The sequence below is a fragment of the Cavia porcellus genome, unplaced genomic scaffold (genome assembly GCF_034190915.1).
Source record: "Cavia porcellus strain 051 isolate PalLab524CR breed Dunkin Hartley unplaced genomic scaffold, mCavPor4.1 scaffold_3, whole genome shotgun sequence".
In the NCBI taxonomy this organism is placed as follows: domain Eukaryota; kingdom Metazoa; phylum Chordata; class Mammalia; order Rodentia; family Caviidae; genus Cavia; species Cavia porcellus.
The window spans coordinates 35,830,352-35,854,002 of NW_026947486.1; the positions used below are offsets into that span (position 1 = coordinate 35,830,352).

Here is a 23,651-nt window from a genome sequence, read left to right on the forward strand (position 1 = left end):
TATTCTATTATATACTTTGTGATTTTGATGAAAGTTGCAAACTTCTCTACCCCACTGGATACAGTACTGGATAACAGTATCTTACTTACTTCACAGGATACTGGTAAGATCCAAAGGAAAAAATAGATATTTATTTATTCTTTCAAAAGATATTTATCGAGTTTCAACTTTGTGTCAGGTATTTCATATTATCAAATGTGTATATTATTGCAGCATACAAAAACAGTGTTTCAGATTCTGAGGTAACTTTTAATCTAATGGTAGAGACAGCCAGCATATAAGTAAATTTGTGTTTACAAAGGGCTGTGAAAGAATAACAGGGCAGAACCTGCTTTAATTAGAATGACTAGAGAAGGCCTCAATGAGGATGTAGCACCTGTAATGAGAAGTAAGGAAAGAAGGGAGTTAGAGGAGGGGTGGGTCCTATTACCAAGTAGTGGGAAAACAAATATATGTGAAAGTCTTGAAGCAAAAGAAGGACCTGGGATGTTGGAGGAACTGAAAAAATAGTACTAGTGAGTAAGGAGGCAATTTATGCCAGGTGACATTATAGTTAAGTGGAGCCATGTCTTCCTTGCCAGAGTGGCAGTATTTGGCATCCGTTCTAGTGAAAAGTCCTAAGATGAGAAAGAGTTTGATATGTTGAAGGTACAAGATGATACTAGTGTGATTAGAACCCAGTGTGAATGAAGGGAGTTTGGTGGAAGCAAGGAATTTAGGTTGTGATCTAAGTAAAATGGAAAGCCATTGGAGTAGGAAGTTAAATATAGATGTAATTAGAGCAGCTGTGGATTTTCCAAAATATTATTCTAGCTGATGTGTGAAGGAAAAATACAGACTAGAAAATAAAAGACTAACAGGAGGCACTTTTTTGTTCCTCTAGGACTAATGTAGAAGTAGTGAAGGGGAATAGATATGACAAGATTTGAGTTATCTGGGACACAAAACCAAAAGGACAGGTTTTAAGGCTTTGTGTATAGTCTGCCATATACAACATGGGGAAAATTTGAGGAGGAACAGGTTTGGGGTTAGGGGTGGATAAGGTGGACATGGGAATAAAAATTGTACTTTTGGCTAAATTTATGAGGGATACAGTAGAATGAGTAGCAAAAAATATTATTTATAACAACTTAATAAAAGCAATCTCAATAGAATGCTGGAGTGAAAACAGTTTAGGATGGGAAATAGTAAGAATGGTGCGTAAATCTCTGAGAGTAGTCTATAGATAAGGAAAGACTGATGGTGTAGGAGAGATAGGTGGACTTACCAAAAGTGGTTTTTAAAAGGCGGAACAAATGACATACTGGGCACAAGTGAAAAGTTTGGTCTACAAGAAGAAGAGGAGGAAAGGTATAGCTTCATAGTGGTGTACTTGAGGCCTGGGTTCCAGTTCTAGCGTAGTAAAATTAAATAAGAGGTAGGAGAGATGAGAAAATGTGTACTGATGGGAAGAGGGGTGTGCTCACATCTGATGATATTTGCTATGAAGGTCTGAGGAGAGAAAATAGATCTCAAGTAGTTGTCCTGCTGGGCAAGTTTAGTAGAGAAAAGTAAATCAAGGCATGATGGCACACATATGTTGTAATACCATTGTGTTTAAGAGGCTGAAAAAAAAAAGGCTGAGGTAAGAGGATCACAAGTTCAAACCCAACCTGGGCAATTTAGGGACCTAGCAAAACCTTGTTTTAAAATTTTAAAAACCTTTAAAATTAAAAAAAAAATGGGCACATGTGCAGTAGCTCGCACTGGTGTGCTCCATGCTCTGTGGGGACTGCACTGGGTCTGGCAGTTCCTGTCCATGCATGCACACCTGCAGCCTGGACCTTCTGTCTGACCCCATGTGACGGTGGCATTGGCTTTGGAGGAGTTGCACAATGATGTAGAAGAGATAAAAGTATTGCTGGAAAAGGCTTCTAGGAAGAGAGTATGTGATGCTGTGACAGCTGAAAACTCCAAGTGAAATCCAGTGAAAATTAGTAATTGTGGATGGGATTAGTCAGATAAGTTTGTGAAAATCTGCACTACCTTAATTGGAGTTCATCAGATTCCTGCCGAGAATGTGCAGGTGTATTTCACAGAGAGGTTATTTGATCTTTTGGGAAAGAATGGGAAGAGTTACTCTATGATTATGAACAATGTCTTGAAACTCATTTCAGTGGAAGGCAGCTAAAAAATGACTGATACAGTTCTTATCTTATGTAGAAAGAAATTGGAAAACACTCAATGGGAATATAAAACTCAGGTTGAGAAAGAGTGCAAAGAAACATAAAAGCCACCTTATGATGCTGAGACAAATTTTAGTGAGGGATTAACTAATGTTCTAAAGAAAATTTATGAAGATGGACATAATGTTATGAAGCAAATCATTAATAAAGCCTGAGTGCAATCTAGAGAAGCAAGCCAAAGGAGACACAGAATTTTGAGACTTGCAAGTCCTTTTGAGAGCTATAATACAGAAATACTGATGCTTTGAATAAGGGAATGTTGGTGAGCTGCACATAGAAATTTGACACATAACTACAAAACCTTCAAAGGAAAGGCAATGAATTCTCTATTTGTTACTGAAGAATTTATTTAAATAGTATATACATGTTAAGTTATTCCTCCAAAGGTGGTTTGTACCCTGGTCATTTTGTTCATGAAAGGATTACATAGCATTCTCCTCAAAATACAAAAAGCAAGTCTTGCCTAATGAAAACAATACATTATGTATATTTTTGTCCAGCTAGGAGGTAGAAAACAAAATTATTTGCTTGCCTGTAAGTTACCGATGTTAGCTCCCACTAATGTAAGAATAAAACTAAATTTTTGCATAAAATTCAAATTCATGCTTCCAATTTGTTGTAGACTAATGATCCCCGATTGTCTGTTTGAGCAGTACAAATAGGGATTACCATTCACCAATCAAATCACAAATATTTCTATCTAGACTTAAATATATTTATTTATGAATATAGAATTGAAATAATAGAGAGACATCTTTGTATAGTACCAAATGGATCAAAACTAATAACCATAAAGTAAAAAGAGTTAATTTGAAAATCCATCTATTCCTGTTCAATAAAGTTGGATTTTTATGTTTAAAAAAAAGCTGAATGTGAAGGCTATGGGTTCAATCTCCAGTATTATAAAATGAAACAAAATAAACTGAAATCTGGCTTACATCTGTAATCCAAACATGCAAGAGGTTGAGGATTGTTTTGAGTTTGAGACCAGCCTGGGCTACATAGTGAATTCAAGGCAACCTAAACTCAGTGAGGCCCTCCCTGCCCCACACCCACCAAAAAAATTGGGAGAGACGTAACAGATTTCAAGTACCTGCTTGAAGTCTGTGTGGTGAACTACTCAGACTGCTTTAAAGTTCAGGGGTATCTAAGGACACCTGAGGACATTTCCCTCCTTGTCTAGCATAGGTGCAGAATGGGATACAGTTATGTAACCATTACATAACAGCTAATTATGCATGCACTGGTGATGGCACTATTTACTATGTAAAAGTGTAAATAGGAGATAACTTGTATAAGAATTATACAGTAAAGATGCAGATGGCCTTTGATCTGGCTCTTGCTCTTGCACACTGTGATCCTCCCAACAAGATCACTTTTGGGAAGAACCTAGGTGATCTGCACTGGTCCGTGCTATCTGGTCCTATTGCTGATGTCTTGCACACATTTCTTGGGACCTCACCCTTGAAAATCTCCCTTGGGCCCCCTGAGTGGGCTGATAGTCTTTGATTATGAATTTAAGTGTAACCTGTCATCTATTGTGTTGTCTCTTCTAACAGCATTAAGTTGTTCAGGTACAAATTCAGAGCAGGCAAATGGCTGACTTTATCCATGATTTGTAGAACTGAGTGTGCTGACTGGGAGAAAGAGGTAAGTTGGGGGAGTGATTATAATGCTAGACTACAGAATATCCTGGTAAGGAAGTATACAGTGGAAGGAGAGCAAGAAGTGGCAAGCTCAATATACCGTAGGTCATTCATTTAGTCATTTGTAAAAGAATGAGGGGTTAATACGTACAGTGTAAATATAAAAACTTATTAACGTTAAATATAAATGTATAGTATAACTATAAAAGACCAATGTGCCAGTTAAGACAGAAATTGAAACTATAATAGGGGATAATGGACATGTAGAAAAAGTAAAGCAATCTTCAATCCCTGGTACCAATAAAAATGAAAAAGACCAAAAAAAAAAAAAAGAAAAAAAGAAAGAAAAAAGAAATAAAAAAAAGAAAAAGTAAAGCGATCACTAAAGACAGTAGGGTAAATATTGTAATCCTAAAAATTGAGTAGTTATCCAAGTATCATAGTCCCTCTTCTAGTCTTCCTCACAATCCAAAAAGTTGTATTTATAATCCCATTGAGATGTTATTAGAATCCCAGAAAGTTAATTCCAATCTACCACTTGCAGTGTAACCCATAGCAAGAGTAAAGGCACCAAGACATATTCCAAGTTAAGGGCAGCCAAGGGATTCGAAGTTCAATCCCCATGAGGATGTGTGGACAAAGGCCCTGATCCTAAGCCTTTCCCAGAATTTATTATCTTGTGAAGAAGCGGGTGGCTCAGGGATGAGTGACTGTGAGGATGGCAGGAACTGTGTGAGTAACTTGATCTGGCTAACCAGGTAGGAAGAAAAACATCTCTGCAAAATGCAGATACATTTTTTTTTAATTAAGGGAAAACTAAACTTAAAAATAGCGGGATGTATTATAGTAACTTTTTTGTTTTCCTATTAACCTGATTTGAACCCCAGTATTGCTCTCCCCATCTTGTTCTGTCTGATTATACTATATTCTATTTTGTTTGATAGTATCAAGCTTGAGGGTATAGGCAACCACTTTGAAGGCAATAAGATATACTATGATGCCCATTATGGTTTGACTATTATCTTCTTTTGAAGTCTTGTAAGGTCTCCAGTGTAGGTTTTATTGGTCTTGTTCTGTACTGTTTGATCAATTCTATTATACCTGATGATATAGGCAACTCAATTTAAAAATAGCAAGGGACACAATGATAACCACTTTTAATCACCTGGTATTCTATTTTTGCCTCATGTACTATGCCCATCCTTCTGTTCTAACTGACTCTTTTTGCTTAGTCATGTTTGGTTTTGTTCTCTTCAAAAAAAAGTAAGAAGAACTGTGGGAGTAATAAAATCCAAAAAGTGTAATTGTTACTGTAAAAAAGAGAGGAAAGGAAGGTGAACTAAGGGATAGAACCGCAGGTATGTTTGAGTGTGTAGGATGGAAAACCATATTACTGAGCTTTCGTTGGATCATTGAACGGAACTGTCTCCAATATCACTGTATGAATGTCCACTTTATATGCTTTAATTTTGTAATTTGGACAACCGTTTCTAAGAAGACAATATGTAACCTATTAACTAGTGATTTCTTACTGTATATTTTTTCTTGAAATTCTGTGTTACTTGTACCCTTTTACTGCTTTGTTTCTTCATGTCTTTTCTTTTTTCTCTTTAAATAAAAAAAATGCAGAGATAAAGATATGCAGAAGGATTAATTTGCATAATTCAATTAAGGTAGCAATTGGATTGTTTTTGGTGGCAGTTGCTTCAGTTTCTGATATATAAGTGTTTGTGCCCTAGGGAGGCATAACCTCTTTACCTTGAGGCTCATACCGACTTGCCATTCCTAGAGATGACTTGGCTCTACCATCCCACTGTGCCCATATCTTCTTCTACAGAGAACACTATGCAAGGAAATAGGAGACTATCCGATGGCTTTAGAGATTACATACCAGTACATGGCTAACCTTATTTGCAGTGCTTAAAGCCAACTGAAGAGAGAAAGAAATACCAAAATCAGCTCTGTACATATCAGTATAAGGAAATAAGTAAATAAGTCTCTATATAATCAAAGTTGCGGCAATTGTTCTGCATTCAAGGGGAGTCACGCAAACTTTCTCCCACAGGAGAAGTTTTGATGTAGTTTTAAAAAGTGGTTCTATGGCCCGGGGAGTTAGCTAAGCCGCATAAGCGCCCGCCTGGCAAATGCAAGGTCGTGAGTTCAATCCCCCGGTACCGCAGAGAGCAGGGCGTGGTGGCTCATGCCTGTAATCCCAGCACTCAGGAGGCTGAGGTGAGAGGATCCTTGCGAGTTTGAGACCAGCCTGGGCTACAAAGTGAGCTCAAGGCCAGCCTGAACTGCATAGCCAAACCCCGTCTCAAAAAAGACAAAAAAAAAAAAAAAAAAAAAAAAAAGAGGTTCTAAATTCTTCGGTGTATTTCATGTATGACTATGTGATCATTGCCATATTTAATAGAATTTTGTTTAAATACTTCTACCAAAATTAGCTTCACTGTTTAAAAAGTTCACCATTCTTGTCTTTGACTTTTTGCCTCTGGCCTCCATATAACTTGTCCAGGTAATAATTTTAGAATTAATTGCTTAAACCTTCCAACTGTCCTGTCAGCTACTGCCAATTGAAAAGATACCTCCAGGGGCTGGGGATTTAGCTCAGTGGCATAAGTGCCTACTTGGCAAGTGCAAGGTCATGAGTTTGAGCTCTGGTTCCCCCCCCCAAAAAAAAAGAAAGAAAGAAGAAAGAAAGAAAAAAAGAAAGAAAGAAAGAAAGAAAAGATACCTCCAATTCCAGATGCCTGCCATTCTACCTCCCACTGATGTTAGTCTGTCTGTCGCCTCAGGCATCATGACCTCCTAAGAGTAAACATGGATAATCACTAGGGTGGTGTTGTGCCAATAGTGGAATGAAGGAAAGAGAGTGGCTCCCTCATTCTCCCTGGAATATTTTCTAATTGTACTACAAGGGGCATAAGAAAATGGGTTGAGTTATTTTCTTACTACTTCATGCTGAGACAGGGTGATGAAGAGGGTTTTTTTGTTTTGTAAAGAAGGCTATTTGGAGTTATACTCAAGTAGTTGCCCGGGAGATGACCTCTGTTCATTCGTAAAAAAAAAAAAAAAAAAAAAAAAAAAAAAAAAAAAAAAAAAAAAAAAACCTTTTTGGCCTACATTAATTATACAGGGAAAAAACAGAAGGAAAAAAATAATAAGCAGTAAGGGAGCCAACCAAGGTAGGAGCCAATGAAGAGGAAAGGGAAACAGATCATTGAAGAGCCTTCAGGGAGCTTGGAAGCTCATTCATGAAGGCCTTCACCCTGTATCTGACCAGACCAGATGTATTTGTGTAAAAGCAACACTGTTTTTGCAGTAGAGCTCACATGCTACCATGTGAAGGTGTTGGGAGATTCAGGTCTCCTGGGTTTTGGAGGATGCCTGAGGCCAGGGAGTCTACTTAATTTTGCAGGTGTCCCAGTTGGTCAGAGACTCAAGTCCCTTCAGGACTCAAGTCCCTGGGTGCGTTTTTCTGACAGCCTGGTGAACATTAAAAGAGAGACTCCTAAGGACCCGATTCCTGTTCCAGTTCCTGTGATTAATCCCAGGGTGGCCACTAAGGGAAACAGCTGTGTGGTACATTGTGCCCTGACATGAATTATGGGGGATAGAGGAATGGGTAGATGGGCTGATGCTAAGGAAAGGGTGGAAGTGAACAGGTCTAATGTACAGGTTTCTGTTCCTATCCAGTTGGTAGGTGGGCAAATATATGCCCTGTCCCCTTATATCCAGAAAATTCCTGTGTCTATAGAAAGGCATCCTATGATTGAGATCAAATCAGGATAGGAGGAGGAGGTCTGGGTGTGGATTAAGGTATAAATTTCAGACTGCCACGAATTTGTGCCATATATGGAAGGAGAAACTAAAAGTTGCAGCTGTCAAGGGGGAAAGGGGTGAGGCTGGCTGTAATGCTATAGGACCTTATTGGCTAAGAGCAGTGAAGTTTTGCTTTAGGAAGATTCTGACATCCTGTGTATTGAGGTGTGTGCATCTTGGGGTACCTTCATGAGCTAGGGGAATGTTTTGCAAGGGGTCTTTTTTCCTATCTTGGCAATATTGAGATGTGGTAGCATTTAGATTGCCCTAGAAAAAAGTGTACCTAGGTACTCATGAAAGAGTTTGCAGATGCTTAATTTTGTGTTCATCAGAAAGTGGGAGGAGATGAACAGTAACTTTGAAGAAGGAGGGGTCAAAAGAGGAAACAGGGGTAAATTTTTCTTTGTTTGGAATGAGAAATACACAGAAGGATCAGGTTGGGTTATATGGAGTCCAGTTTGGGAGGGACTGGTTATGATCCACTGTGGCAGTCAGTGAGCTTGTAAAGGTTATTCAATAATTGCCTTTAGTGCCTTCAGGAGTCTGATGTCAGATTCTTAGTAGGGCTATGCTCCTGGGACTGGCAGTCTTGGTGAAGTGTACTCCTGAAGAAGTGTTTATCCATGTTCCAAGGGGAGCAGAGATTCCTGAGTCTGCTATTTGAGAAAGATGGAGGCAGACCCAGCAGGGTGGTTGGATGGTTCCGTTAAAGGTTTAGATGATTTTGGCTGTGTGATAGTGTTTGATTAAGGTATCTAGGAAGGGTCTATGTTGTGGTGTTAGGAGTCAAGTGGATGAATAATATTGAGGAAGAAATGATCAGAGCAGGAGAATTCAGGAAGTAAAGGTGATGATTTGTTCTGGGGAGAAGTCTTAGAAGGTTCTCTGTAGCCAAGATCTAGAATTATGCTGTCTAGAGAGGAAGAGAGCAAACAAGTAGAAATTCTTTGCTTAGAATGATCAAGAATTGGGCAGAATTATAAAGACAGAGATTCACGGGGCTGCCTAGCTGTGTCTTTAATCACTTCAGTCACAGGTGACAGCTTGGTCATCTTCAGGAATGTGGGTCCAGTAGGTATGCACTGAAAAAGAGTGTTTTTTAGAAAGAAGTGGTCCCAGGAGGAATAATTTTGCCAATATTCTGCAGCAGGCAGCCAGCATGGGCAGGGAGAAACAACCAATCCCACCCCTGTGTGTACGCTGCCATCATGAAGCTTACTTCCCTCAGATAACAAGCATGGACAGGGAGAAAGAGCCAGGTAGTCCCAGTGTGCTTGCAGGTCATTGGAAATGCTTGCTTTCTGTGAGCAGCCAGTGCAGGCTGAAAGAATCATGCAAACAGACCCCTATGCGCCTGCTGCTGTCAGGAGTCCTCATGTAACCTCACAGACTGAGAGAAGAATCAGCCCCAGCACCACAAACCCATGGCCACTGGAGAAGCCTCAGTGTAGCTGCACAAGTCTGGAGAAGCTCTTCTGACACCCCACTGGTGGGAAACTAGGTTCAGAGAAAGTCAGATGTCTGGTCCATTACCCTACACTGTGAGGGGAAGCCAAGATGGGAAGCACCTGGGACCACACAACCAGCTTTTTAGAAGGAACTCAGGAAAATGTCAAGATGAAGGAAGGAAAGGCATCTCAGACCTCCAGCTCACAGAGAACAAGTCTAGGAGATATATATATATATATATATATATATATATATATATGGAAGAAAATGGAAGTGACATCTGAAATGTCTGAAAGGATAGCAACTAAAGTGAAGAAATAACTTCATGAGGCTGTAAAAATAATCAAATCAGAAATAATATCTCAGGTGAAAATTCACAAACATAATGAAAAAATTGCTGAGCATATCTAAAGAAGACATAGAGTAAAAAAGCAGGCGCATAGGAAAATAATGAAAACTTTGAATCAGTAATATAGGACAGAATTACAATGCATAAAACAGATTCAAAGAGATAGCCTGTAAATTAAAACCTCCATTGAAAGCTGGCAAAATCACTTGAAAGAGACTGAAGATTAAACATCAGACCTTGAAGACAGGATTGCAGCTAGCAATTGTGAAAGAAAACAGTTCTTAAAAATAACAAGGAACAAAAAAAGGGCTGGGGATTTATCTCAGCTGCATAAGTGCCTGCCTTGCAAGTTTGATTCCTGGTACCAACAAAAACAAAACAAAACAAACAAACAAAAAACAACAAACAAACAAGGAACTAGGAAATAACAATTCAAGACTTCAAGATGCAAAGAAAAGTTAAGAGCAACATATCAGTGAAAAAGCAGCCACCAACACAAATGATATAAAAAGATTATTTATAGATGTAATAGCAGAAAACTTCCCAAACATGGGAAAAAGACCTAGCATACAGACGAGGCATTTAGAACTCTCACTAGCCATAACCAAAGTAAATCCACACCTAGACATATAATAATCAAGATCTTAGAAATTCAGCAGAAGAGCACAGTATTAAAGGCTGAGAGGGAAAAAAATCGCCTATAAAGAAAACCTATCAGAATCACTGCAGACTTAACACAAATCATCAAGTCAAGAAGACTTTAATGTGTTTCAAGTCCTAAAAGAAAACATCTTCCAACCCAGATTGATGTAACCTGCAAAACTGTCTTTCAAAATTAATAAAAAATAAGTTACTCAATGATAAATAAAAACTGAAGGAATTCATTAGCACCAAATCAACCCTACAAAGAATGCTGAAAGATATTGTAGAGCAATAAAGATGATGATGGTTTCAGGAATAGCAGCAGAGGTGAATCATCAAAAGGCAACTGAACGTAGGGGAAAAATGGGGGATCAATGACAGGAGGATTGTATGGCACAGATGAGCCAATGTATGCTAATTGTAATCATTAATGTAGATGGCTTCATTCATCAGTAAAAAGAAACTCAGGGAGAGTGAATCAAGATACAAGATCCATCAATACGATGTATACAAGAAACACATTAACTCAAAAGGAAGTTCAAGGGCTGGGGATTTAGCTCAGTGGCATAAGTCTCTGCTTTGCAAGCACATGGTTGTGAGTTCAATCCCCAGTACCATTTTTTTTTAAAAAGGAAATTCATAGACTGAAAGTCACAGGAGAGAAAGCAGTGTTTCATTTCACATTAAACCAGAAAAAAGCAGAAGTAGCTTGCCCATCAACCACAAAATGGATAAGAAAGATATGGTATTTTCATACAATGGAAGGCTACTCACTTGCAAAGAAGGATAATCTCAGGGTAGGTAAATGGATGCAGTTTGAGATAATGTTCATGGGTGAAATGGTTCAGACTCATATGGGTGAGCATCATGTTATCTCCTAGTTTAAAAGCCTGAAGGAGTCAGTGGGATCCAAAATGTAAATAGATATTGTGAAAGTGACTGAGGAGGAAATATTTAAAAAGGAAGGTGATAACATTATTAATTTCCTAATTTGTTTTGAATTATTGTATTGTTTTCTAAATTTTGTTAGGTTTGGTTTTATTGTGTCTTGTTCTGTTTGATTTTAATGTGTCTGATGGTATGGGCAGCTATTTTGAAGGTAACTGAATGTATTATGGTAGCCATTGTTGATTTCCTATTGTCTTTTTTGAAGTCTTGTAGTGCTTTAATACTTTTTTTGTCTTTTTGAGACAGCGTCTCCCTATGCAGGTATGCAGTTCAGCTGGCCTTGAATTCACTTTGTAACCCAGACTGGTCTCGAATTTGCAAGGGTCCTCCTCCTGCCTCAGCCTGCCAATTGCTGGGATTACAGGCATGCACCATTATACCCTGCTCATTCTTTTGTTTTGGTTTGTTTTATTCTGTTTTGTTTTGTTTGATTTTATTATCTGTGATGGTATGGAGAGCTGTTTTGAAGAAAACAAGACATTATGACACCTACTATTGATTTCTTATTATCTGGTTTTGAAGTCCTGGGTCTTTCATTGTTTATGTTTTGTTTGATTTGGTTTATTCTCTCTTTAAAAAATTAAAAATTGCCAGTATTGGAGTGCTCATGATAATTTGAAAGGGCTCTGTCCATTTTGGTTTTACTCTGTAAGGGGGGTAGGGAGGTTTTATATATACCCAGTTTCCAGATTCTAGGGATAGAGGAGTGAGGGTGTCTAGGCTGTTGGAGGTTTTTGAGGGGGTAGAGTCAGCATAGTTCCAAATGAGATGCCTGAAGTGTTAAGTAAAGAATTTGTAAGAGGATAAGGTAGGTTGGAATTGGAGATAGAGAAAGTGAAGGCAATGAAGGACCTTCCCTATGATACAGGGGAATGAAACCCCTGACCTACTAGGTCCAGTACAAACTCGTGTTCTCTAAAATTGAAGAATGAATATTAGGAACAACAGAGATGAAGAGTAGAATATATGTATTGAGAGAAAGAAAGCTTCTGTCTGAAGAGAGACAGAAGGGATCCCGAGCAGGTTGCCGCAGGACTCTTTTCCAGGGACTTTTATAGAGTAAAACCATGGGTTCAAGGCAGGGAAAGATTGGGAACTCACAAAGCAGATGGGCATAAGGTGGGACATAAGTATAGTTAGCCAATAAGATTAATAGTTTAGGTAAAATTGATTACATTGGGGACAAATGGGGAAGTGAGCCATGTAGAAAGCGAACATTCTTAGAGAGAAGTGACTCTTCCCTAGGGATTGGAATGGTGACTCCTGACTTTGAGGTGGTCCAGATTGAATCCCTAAGGATTATACTTAAGGGTGTAGTGGCATTTGTTTTGCTTTCTGTCTTGAGATCTGGCCCACAGTAAGAGGTATGTGCCACCTCTAAGGTCATTAGATATCTGGTCCTCTGTGCCAGCTTCCTTGAGGACCTAGCCCTGTCTGACTGCCTATAATATTTCTAACTTGCCCTACACAGTCTCAAAGGGGCTGAGCCAGAGGAGACACCTGAGTTTGAAGAGGGCTCAGGTTAGAAACTTAGTCCAGTCTAAGTAGACCTGGAGTGGAAACTTGTTTAGGCTCGGTTGAGGAAGGTGATTAGCCTTTTCAAATTTATCAGAGGATTGAGAATGATATGGAATATGGAATTTCCAGGTTCAATTTAGGAGTAAGGCTACCTTTTGGGTGATCTATGAAGTAAACTGAGGTCCCTTATCGATTTGGTTAGAGGTTGGGAGTCTATAGAAGAACATGATTTAAGTGAGTAGAATATGTACTACTGTGTAGGATCTTTTCTTTGATGTAGGAAAGGCCTTTATCCATGCTGAGGAGGTGTCAACCAGGACAAGGAGATATCTTTGCTTTTTGCTGGAGGCATGTGAGTAAAATCTATTTGCCAGCATTTGCTGGGAAGGGACCTTGGAAATTGATGGGTGGGGAAGGGGTAGTCAAGTATTTTAAGGGAAAGGATTTAACACAGGACATATAATTTATAAGAGTATTTTTAAATATTCACCCAAAGAGTCAAATGCAAAAAGAGTTTGGGAGTTCTGTCTACACAGTAGAGACACAAAGAATCTAGCTGAGGCCTGGGATCCCATGGCAATATCCTGCATGACTCCAGCTGGAGGCCTAGAGCCCAAAACAGTGTCTCATGCAAGTCTTTATCAAGGATCTATGCTGAGAAGGCCCAGTGGATCATTGTGGAAGCTAGAAAGTCTGCCCCAGTGGGGTGAATGATCTGTGCCAGCAGGCTGAGGGATCTGCACTGGAGCCAAGGAGCAATGCTCAAGATAAGGACCAGAGCTCCCTTGCAGAGGACCTCTGCCATCCTCGGTGACAGTGAGGACCAGAGCACCTGCAATGATAAGAACAGCCAAATTCATATCAGGAAAGCCAATATGGCAAGCTTCTCCAGGAGGATCCACAGCATACCAGCTTCCCCTCCACTTCTGCTTTTATTTTGTTGGCAACAATCTTCAGATGGGTCTTCCATACCCAGCAACATGCTGATTCAGTTCTGCTGGGTGTTACAAGGTGACCATTAGTTAATCCATCACATAGGAAGTCCTGAGCTTGCTCTGGGGATTGGTGGTTTAGCATATAGAGCGTTGCAAGATACTCTTTTTTAAAGGAGGTCCTAAAATATATGTGATCATGTAGAAATTGGAACAGAAGGGATGAACTGGCATGGAGAGATGAAATTGTTTTGAAAGCTTTCCAGAAGGACCAAATTTTCATGGAGAAACCACCGTGGTTCCTCTTGTTCCTCATGTTCTTTCAGTAGAGTTAATTCTTGAGGTGAGTAGAAGGTATAAGAGGGAACAAGAATCAGTGAAGAGAGAGGACTTGTAGCTGCCTGTTTTGCTACAGTATCAGCCTCAGTATTTGCACAAATGGTGTATCTGAAATGTTTATCTGATAAGTTATGCCCTTGGTGGCCCTTACAATAAATGACTACAATTCTATGGAGTATATCAGGAACCCGGCCAAGAGTCCTGATTGTCTGCCATAAGAGTGAGAAACAGAAAAAACAGAGACAAGTATAGTATTCCATCAATGGCTAGGAAGTTAGTGTCTCTGGATTGGACCTCTCCACTCCCAAAGCAGCCAGTATTTATTAGGTGTATACAGTGATAGGTGTGGCTAGTAAAGGATTACAATTCATCAGAAGACTCAGACTCAAGAGGATGTAGATAATTTTATGCTCAGAAGTATCTTGATCTGGAGTATAATCTTGTGATGACTTTTGAAGGTATAGATGATTTTATGTTAGAAAAGTCAATGGGAAATCTCAGATGAGTGGTACCAATAATCCCAATCCTTCCTTTTATCCCATAGTGAAATATGCAAAATTAGATTTTATGAAATTGTGTTCCCCAACAAGGTAGAACAGCTGCCTCTAAAAAGTCTTAAATTAAGGCCCATTTTGTCTAGGGAGCTTTTTTCTAGTTAGAAATCCCTCTCCAGGCTGTATTTGTGCATTTTAATGTAGGATATTATGTGCATATTTGTAATCTATGTAAGTATTGATGGTTTTATCTTTTGTAGAGTGAGAGCTCTAGTGAGTGCCATGAATTCTGCCTACTGTGAAGTTGTCCCTGTGGCAAGGGATGCCACCTTGTTTACTTCTTAGGGAGGGTAGGTGGATTGGCTGTCATGGCAGCCTTCAATGATGATGTACCCTGCCTGGAAAGAGGTGATTTTTATAGCATTTTTATCAACAAACCAGCTGGGGGACCTGGAATATGTTCTGAGGTTATGTGAAGGTAGCAGGTGATAGTAAAATCAAGGAGCTCAGTGCACTCATGAGGAGAGGGGTGGAGTCTTTAGAGTCAGATACTGGGAGGAGGTTAGCAAGATTTATGACAGATGAGGAGCAGAACTGCTCATCTGGGAAGAACTATTTTTAAGAGCTGCAAGTGTAGGACTCCAGCCTGAGAAAGAAGGGTTAAAGCACAATGGCTATGAAGATCAGAGAGGTTGTGTGAAGAATGTACCTGCAGGGGCTGGTGGAGAATAATCTTTTGGGCCTCAGGTATAAGGAGTTCTAGGACCTGTGAACAGAAAAGCCACCCTTTTATTACAAGGTCTAGCTGTTTGGATAAATGGGCAACAGTCTGGAGGGAGTTTCCAGCTGGCTGTACAAGTAGCTCTAATGGTTATTCATTTTTGCTGGTTAGTAATAGAAAGGTTTATTAGAATTGGGTAGAATCAAAACAGGAGCTTTAAGGAGTGTCCACTTAAGGACCAAAAAGGGAATGGAAATTAAATCTGATTTTGGTGCTTTTTGTAAGGGCTCCATGGGGAGCCTCATAAATGAGTTTTGCAATCAGTGAGAAATTTGGTATTGAAAGTTTAAAATAACTATGAAGTACGAGGAAGAAAAGAGATCTTGTTTTCTGGCAGAGTAACAAAGATAGTTAATTGTCTATTTTGGGGAGGTATATGCTGTGAGTGGTAAAGGTGAGGTGAAGGCTTAGATAAGTGACCTCTTGTGTGCCAGCTGGGCTTTGTGCTGAGATTATTGGTGTGCATCACTACACCTGGCCTTGTTTTTTTCTTTTCTTTTTTTTTTTTACAGGAAGTATGGGAGTGTGTGGGTGGAGTGGATTGGGATGAGAATTTTGGTTTGAAGAAGGTAGTTGATAATGGCTGGAAGCCAAGATGGCCTTCATGGGGTACCTGGATATTGGTTGACTGTGATAGCTGAAGTAGAGCCCCTCAAGGAGCAGTTAGTGGTCTAAGGCTAAAGAAGGAATTTTTTTTTTTTTGGTAGATGAAAGAACAGAGTCAGCTTTTGATTTGATGAGTTAGATCATTTCAGAGGGGAGGGTCTGATTAGAGGGTACAACTGGTAGGATATGGAAAAGCTCAGAGGAAAGTGAAACTACATATAGATTACCCCATGCCCTGGAAGATATCTGTTCCCGAAAAGGGCACGCGTCAATGGGTGATTAACAAAAAAGAGTGAGTGAAAGTTCTATGGCCTAAAGAACAATATAAGGGCAGAATCTTGGGTGATGTTTCTAGTAGGCCCTTCATTCCGATGAACAGATAGAGGAAGGAACCAGAGGTTCCCAGGTACTCAGTAAGATCACAAAGGCTGGCCATTAATCAGAAAGAAAACCTGTTTTCCTGCTGCCACCACTGTTACTAGCCTTAGTAGCTGGTTGATGTTTTGGAGGGAGCCTTGAAAATTAGACCATGAAGGCTGGTAGGTCTTCTCCAGATAAGTCAAGTTACCTAGAAGGGAGAAGCCTCAGGCAGATCCTGGGTTCCCCAGAGGGCCATCCATTTTCAAGTGACCCTACTCTCCTGAGAGAGAATATGGCTTGGTAGGAGGCCTGAGGGTAGGGTCAATTTTTGCCCAGTGGCCCAAGTTACCACTATGAAAACAGTCGCTAGGCAGCTGTAGGTAGAACCTTCACAGGATTTTTGGAAGGGGTTGAATTTGGGAGGCCAGGATTTAATGTTTGCCTTTAGTTTGCCTTTTTAAAAGAGTTCTCTGTTCCTCATCTTGGTTACTGAAAACTTTAAAGACAAGATCTACAAGCACCTTTTGTAGTGTTTGGGGTCTATTTTCTAATTTTTGGAGCTTTTTGCAGATGTCTGCATAAGATTAGGAGATGAAGTGGTAGCATAAGAGAATTAAACCTATAGGAGAGTTAGGGTATGTGTTTGTGTATTTAACTATGGCATCTGAAAGGTGGTTCATGAAGAGGGCTGGGTTTTCGTCTTCCCACTGAGACATTCATAGCTCACTTTTTTTTTCTTCACTCCTCCCAAGAGACAAGTGATCTTGTAATTGTGATCTTTCTTATCAGAGTCACCAGGTTGGTATGTTCACTCAGAGTCTTGGGTTTGTGTCCTGGAGACCCCTTGAGCTGCCTCAGCATGGTAGAGCTCAATGGTATTATTTTCAGCTACCTGCCAAATATGCACCTTTTTTCATCAGCAAGGGTGGACAAAATCATGTTATATATATCCCCCAAATGAGGTTATATATTTGATTGAGTAGCAGCAATCCTTTTCTGACTTTAAGGACTTTAAGGACTCCTTTCTTTGTTGGAAATATTGTAGATCAATAGCTAATCCTTTTCTGACTTTAAGGACTTTAAGGACTCCTTTCTTTGTTGGAAATATTGTAGATCAATAGCTAAGAAAAATGTGAATGCAAATGGGCCCCTCAATGCCTGCTATTTCAGGAAAGGGTTGGGTGGGATAAGAAGAGTTCTGGGAAGGTATTGGGTGAGAAAAAAAAGAGTGTGAGAAAGTATTTATGTGGGAGAAAAGGGCAGATGTCTTCTTTTAATCCCTATTTGGAAAGATGACGTGGGATACAACTGAAAGGGGAGTCTCCTGACACTTTTGAGGGAAAATCGCCCACCCTAGAGGATAAGAAAGGCAGCCTGTGGGGTAAGAAAGGCGGCCAGGGTTTGGAAACTGGTGGCTGGGCATTTCCCTGTGATTGGTCTCCTGACCTGGGTCCATAGACTCACAGAGCCAGATGAAATTGTCCTGCATGCTGAAAGGAAGCATCCGTTCTAATCAGTGCAGGAGGGTCCCTCTTTTGTTGTGTACTCAAATAGAGAACAATGAGGAAGGAAAAAGGGTTAGGAATGAAAAAGGAGGTGGCAGATTGGCTTTTGTTGGGCACCAAGAATAAGTCAATTGATCCAGAATCTTCCCTCATAGGAGGTGTGATGGATTAGCAGCTGGGAGTAGATGTCTGGTTTGAGGTTTGACAAGATGGTCCTGGCACTGGAGTTCAGAAAAATGATGTGTTTTGGGAAAGGGAATGGAAAGTTGACTGCTGAGTTGGGTGGTCAGGGTTTGAAAGTTGCCTCTGGGAGTTTTGAGAGCTCACCAAAGTGTAGCCTTGACCAGAGCCCTCACAGTGCCTCTACAGCAGGCAGTCAATCCCATGCATCCAGCTCTTTGGAAAGGAAGGGAAATGAGGTGATAAACAGGAGATTCTCAGGCTCAAGAAGTAAGCCCAGGATGAGCTGCTGCTGCCCACTGCTTCCTAGGTTGCAAGAGCCCCTGCTTTTGGGTCCTGTTCATGGGTTTTGGCACCAGTTGAGCCGGAAACAAAGGACATGAATTAAACAGTGTAAGCAGTTTTTTTGCTAAACCTGAAGATTTGTCTCTGTGAGAATAGAGAAGGTGTCTCTTACGGGTTAAAAGGGCTTTTTAAATAGTGTTTTTTGGCAGACTTACAAATGGGTGGGTTGGAGAAATGGCAGGCTTGTGCCTTGATGGTGTGTCCTTTATGCTGTCTGTATCCTGCTGACATGTCCTTGGGGGACTGTCAGTCACCTGCTGACATATCATCTATGATCTATAGACATGTCTTTTGGGGACTGCTCATGGCCTGCTTACATACTCTCTGTTACCTACTCACATGTGCCCTGTGACCTTAAGTAAAATGAAACCTATGATGATACATGGATTCTTTTGAACTGGCAGTGTCCCTGTCTGGTCTCGCTCAATGCAAATGCATTACAAAGTGTACGTATAGCGCTTTAAATACAACCTAATTTTCTGGTAAATTTTACCAAAAGCAGACTGCTAGTCACAAGTAATCTACTTATCACAATAAATTAAAATTTTATGCTCTATTATAAAAATTCTTGTGGAGTTGGAGGCAATACATGACCTAAATGATCTCACTTTTGTTCTTAAACCTGTCAGCGCATCACAGTCACCTGAGAAATTTCTTGTCTTTTTTTTGAGACAGTTTCTCTGTGCTGTGCTGAATCTGATGGTCCTGAGTCTGAAATAAGCAACCTATCTCACTCTTGTATATTAAGTTTGCAGACTTGTTACTGCATAGTGTCGATCCAGAAGATAGATTCCATGCTCTTGTGTATGGCAAGAGATGAATTGTAAGTCCACATCCTATGCTTTTAACTTAGAATTTTATCCTGGAACTTAATCACCAGGTCCTTATTTGTGAAATAATAAATGGAATGATGTTGAGAACAGATACCTTGCTCCCATCTCCCAATGTGAGATTTGACAGTTGTTTTACCAGTTTCTAATTGATATTACATGTGACAACAGAGCACAAATCAAATAACATTGAAACTTTATACAAGAACAAAACAGAAATTTCAAATGAAGCATTGCAATTTCAAAACAAAATTGTAGGGCCTAGGAATATAGCTCAGGGGCAAAGTACTTGTCTAACAAGTGCAATACCATAAGTTCTTTTCCTGGTACCAAAATAAATAAATAAATAATAAAAAACAAACCAGAATTGTATAGTACAATCTTTGAATTTTAGAAATAAAATTGGCTTCATATATGGCAAAGAAAAGCAAACTGGTACTTCTGACGTCAACAGTGCACCCTTTTGGAAATATTGATAGAAAAACCTTGACAAAAGAGAAGCCTTAGAATTTCTACAGTGAAAATAAAGGCAGAATAGATGTTATTGGTGAGTTAGGATGTCAATAAAAGCACATAATGTTGGTTAATGGTTGTGTTTTACTTGATCCTAAACCTGTGGCATAGATAGTTCATGTGTGAAGATCTTCATGTGTGAAGATTGCACTGGGTGTGACCTGTGGCATGGATAGTTTACAAAGAAAATAATAAGTGCAAAATACCAATGAGAAATTTTCTTCAAGGATTGAGGCTGGCAATAGCAGAGGAAAAACAAAATACTTCTGCCCAGGAAACTACATTTAAAAATATGATGTAGATTGTTGAGCTGACTGGTAATCAGGCAGGTCCAGCATCACAAAGACCTACTACAACAACAGGAAAACCAAAAAAATGTGCACTGTGCCATACAAAAAAAGTACAAGGAAGAATCAGAGATATAACTCAGCAGCATAGTGTCTGACTGGGAAGTGCAAAGTCCTGAGTTTGATTGCCCAGTACCAAAAGAAATAAAGGACAGGGAAGCAAAACATACATGCTATCAGTGTAAGTGATACTTGTGTGTGGAACATGCAGTTTTCATGTGTGAAGATTGCACTGGGTGTGACAGTTGAAGCAAAGAGTATTTCTGTGGTAGACTTTTGTCTGTATTTACATTGTAGTTCACATAGGTTTTTATTTCTGATGTTATCTTTTAGGTTTTGTAAGCAATTAAACAGCTGATGTGAAAATGCTGATGGCTATTATAAGCACTGATTACATATTTGATGCTTTATGTTATTAATATCTTACTTTCCTACTAAGTGCATATTGTACAATATATTAGGAAGATCTTGACAAAGCAAGAAAATGAGAGGTGGCCATAATAGTCTGTCACACAGGAAGAGAAAGCTAAGCACATATACTGTTCATGTAAATGAGACGTATGCATGGAATATGCCATCATGTGTAAAGACTGTCTTAGGTGTGACAATTGAAACAAACAATATTGTTTTATTGTAGTGTTCTATCACTATTTTCATATTACTTCACACAAGAATCTATTTCAGAAGCTATCTTTTAGGTTTTATAAGCAGATAAACAGCTGATGTGAAAATGTGCAATACACATTAAGAATTTAATAATTTGTTTTATTCATATTTTATGTTCCTGCTAAGTTCACATTGTATAACATAATAAGAACCTCCTGACAAAGCAGCAAGACCAGCAAGATGTCATTTATGTCCTACAAAAAGGCCAGGAAAGCAAAACACATGTGCTTTCAGTAGAAGCAATACCTGTTTATAGAAAGTGCTTTTGTCATATGTGAAGACTGCCGGAGGTGTGATAATTAAAGGAAAGATTTTTTTTGTAGAGCCATATTGCTGTTTTCATTGTAGTGTGTATAGGAATTTATTTCTGTTATTTTTTAGATTTTGTACAAAAAACAGTTGTTGAAAATTTTGATGCTTGTCTATAAACATTCAGTAAAATACTACAAATTCAATACTTTTTAAGTTTTCTCCTGTCTAGTATTCATGGTTTAATATAATAAAAATCAAAATTAATAATTAATCAATAGAAATATTCTAAAGAATAAATATTTGAATTACATCCACAATAATGCATCTTTTAAACAAAATTGGTATTGTGCCCCAAAGGCTAACAAATAGAAGTAAAAAAAGAGAAATAATGCAACTACTCCAGACAAAAGAAATACATGATTTATTGTTTTTACCTGAAATGTTTGGCTACAATTAATTCTGTGATGTATTTTGGTTGCATACATTCCTCCCATTTTTTTAATTTTAATTTTTATTAGTCCACATTTGAGGTGTATAATAATTTCATTCATTTTGGACGAATCCTATATATACATATCACATCTTGATTCTTTTTTTTATCATCTTCCCTCTCCGTCTTCTCCCTCTCTCCATCTCTTGGTCCTTTTGCAAGAGTATCTCCTGTTACCCTATGTGTTATCATTAATTTTGCTCTTTAATTTATATTTTTTGTATCATGTAGGAGAAATAATACAATATTTACTTTTGTTTGATTCACTTCACTTAACATTACCATCTCAGGGTATATCCGTTTTCTTTCAAATGACTCATTTATCTTTCTTTATGGTAGAGTGGTAATCCATTGTTCAAAATGCTATCTTTTCTTTATCCATTCATCGCCCAATGAATAAATAGATAGGCTACTTCAAAGCTTTTGCTATTATGAGTAGTTCTGCTAATAACATGGGTGTGCAGGTATCAGTGTCTTTAACTCCTTCAAGACAATAGCAGAAAGGGGAATATCTGGGTCAGATGCTGGGTCAAATGGATTTCTAGTTTTACTTTTCTTTTGTTTTACTTTTATGTGGAATCTTCATACTAATTTTCGTAGTAGACTAGTCTACATTCTCACCAACTATGTGAAATGGTTATTTTTCTCCTATAGCTTCTCCAGCATTAGTTATTGGTTGATCTCTTGATGGTGGCCATTCTTTCTAGAGCAAGATGATATCTCAGTGGTGTTTATATTTGCATTTTCTAATTGGTCAGAGATATTGAACATTTATTAGTCATATATACTTTTTATTTGACGTGTACAGAAGTTGTAATATTTCAGGTGACAATTTTTGATTGAGTCTTTTATTTGAAGGGGGTCTAAATTTTTAGTTTTTTATATAGTCTTCTGTCTGAAGAATACCTGCCAAAATTTTTTCCTATTCTGTAGGTCGTTTCTTTACTCTATTGGTTGCTTCCCTTTGCTGCATATCAACTTGATATGGTCCTATTTGTCAATTCTTTTTTTTTTTTTTTGCCTTTTTGAAAGAGGGTCTCTCTGTGCATTTCAGGCTGGCCTTGGGCTCACTCTGTAGCTCAGGCTGGTCTCCAATTTGCAATGATATTCTTGCCTCAACCTCCCAAGGGCTGGGATTACAGGAGTGTATTGCCATGTCCTGTTTATTTGTTGATTCTTGATGTTATCTCTCGTGCAATTGGGGCTCTGTTCAGAACTTCCTTGCCTACACATATGTCTTCAAGAGTTTTACCTATTTTAGCTTCTAACAGATTATGTTTTAACATTGAAATCTTTGATCCATTTTGATTTTATTTTAGTACATGAGACATACAGGTTTGGATTCAGTTGTCTACCTGAGGCCAATTTTTCCAGCATCATTTGTTAAAGAGGCTATTTTTTCTCCAGTGTATGTTTTTTGCCCCTTTATCAAAGATCAGATGGCTGAGTATGCTTAGAATCATATTTGCATCCTCTATTCTGTTCCATTGAACCACATGTCTTTGTTAATGACTACCACACTGTTTTTTTTTAGCCACTGTAGCTTTGTAATAGCTTTGCTTCTTTTTCTGTATTCATCCCTTTTATTTCTCTATCTTGTCTGATTCCCCTCTGGCATATATTTTGAGTACCAAATCAATCAGGATTGGTGATAGTAAGCACCCTTGTTTTGTTGCTGATTATTCCTATTTGGTCATGATATGATGTATGATTTTTTTCTGATGATTCTTTGCATTCTGTTTGCCAGGATGTTGTTAAGGATTTTTATGTCTATGTTCATTAAAGAGATTGGCTTGTTTTTATTTTTTTATATTTGTTTATTTATTTATTTACTTATTTTATTTGCTATCTTTTTGAGACAGGGTCTCACCATGCAATTTACACTGGCCTTGAACTCCCTATGTAGCCTAGGCTGGCATTGAACTCAAAATAGTCCTCCTGCTTCAGACTCTGGAGTGCTGGGATTAACAACAGCATGGACTACCACACTTGTTTATAGTTCTCTTTTTAGGTTGGTTTATTACCTGGCTTTGGAATCAGGGTAATTCTAGCTTTATGGTTTTAATATACCACAAACTTTACTGAAGTATTTTCCTTCAGATGTATCTCTCAAGTAATTTATAATTTTTTTGCTATTATTGACAACCATGCAATGTTCTTGTTTTTGTCTTTCATTTACTAAAATTCTTTTGGTGACTCATTTTTAAAACAAATCCCAGGGAGTGAGATTATCAGGAAGAACACGCAACAATATCTGGCGGTGGTCAGGCTTTTCTTTATTCTCTCCTTATACAGTCTGCCCCGAAGCCTCTACCGGTCCGCTCTCCGCGGCTCCTTCCGTGCTTCTTTCTCTATATTCTGTCCCAAAGCCTCTACCGGTCCGCTCTCCGCTGCTCCTTCCGTGCTTCT

At 38.8% G+C, this 23,651-nt stretch overlaps 1 protein-coding gene and 1 pseudogene across 7 annotated transcripts in view; both read left to right on the forward strand.

The window, feature by feature from the left end:
* Positions 1 to 23,651, forward strand: part of Eda (ectodysplasin A) — a 583,517-nt gene that overhangs the window by 94,635 nt on the left and 465,231 nt on the right. The gene's annotated exons all lie outside the window — the stretch shown is intronic.
* LOC111757138 (calcyclin-binding protein-like) overlaps positions 1,838 to 23,651 on the forward strand; it is a 48,687-nt pseudogene continuing 26,873 nt past the window's right edge.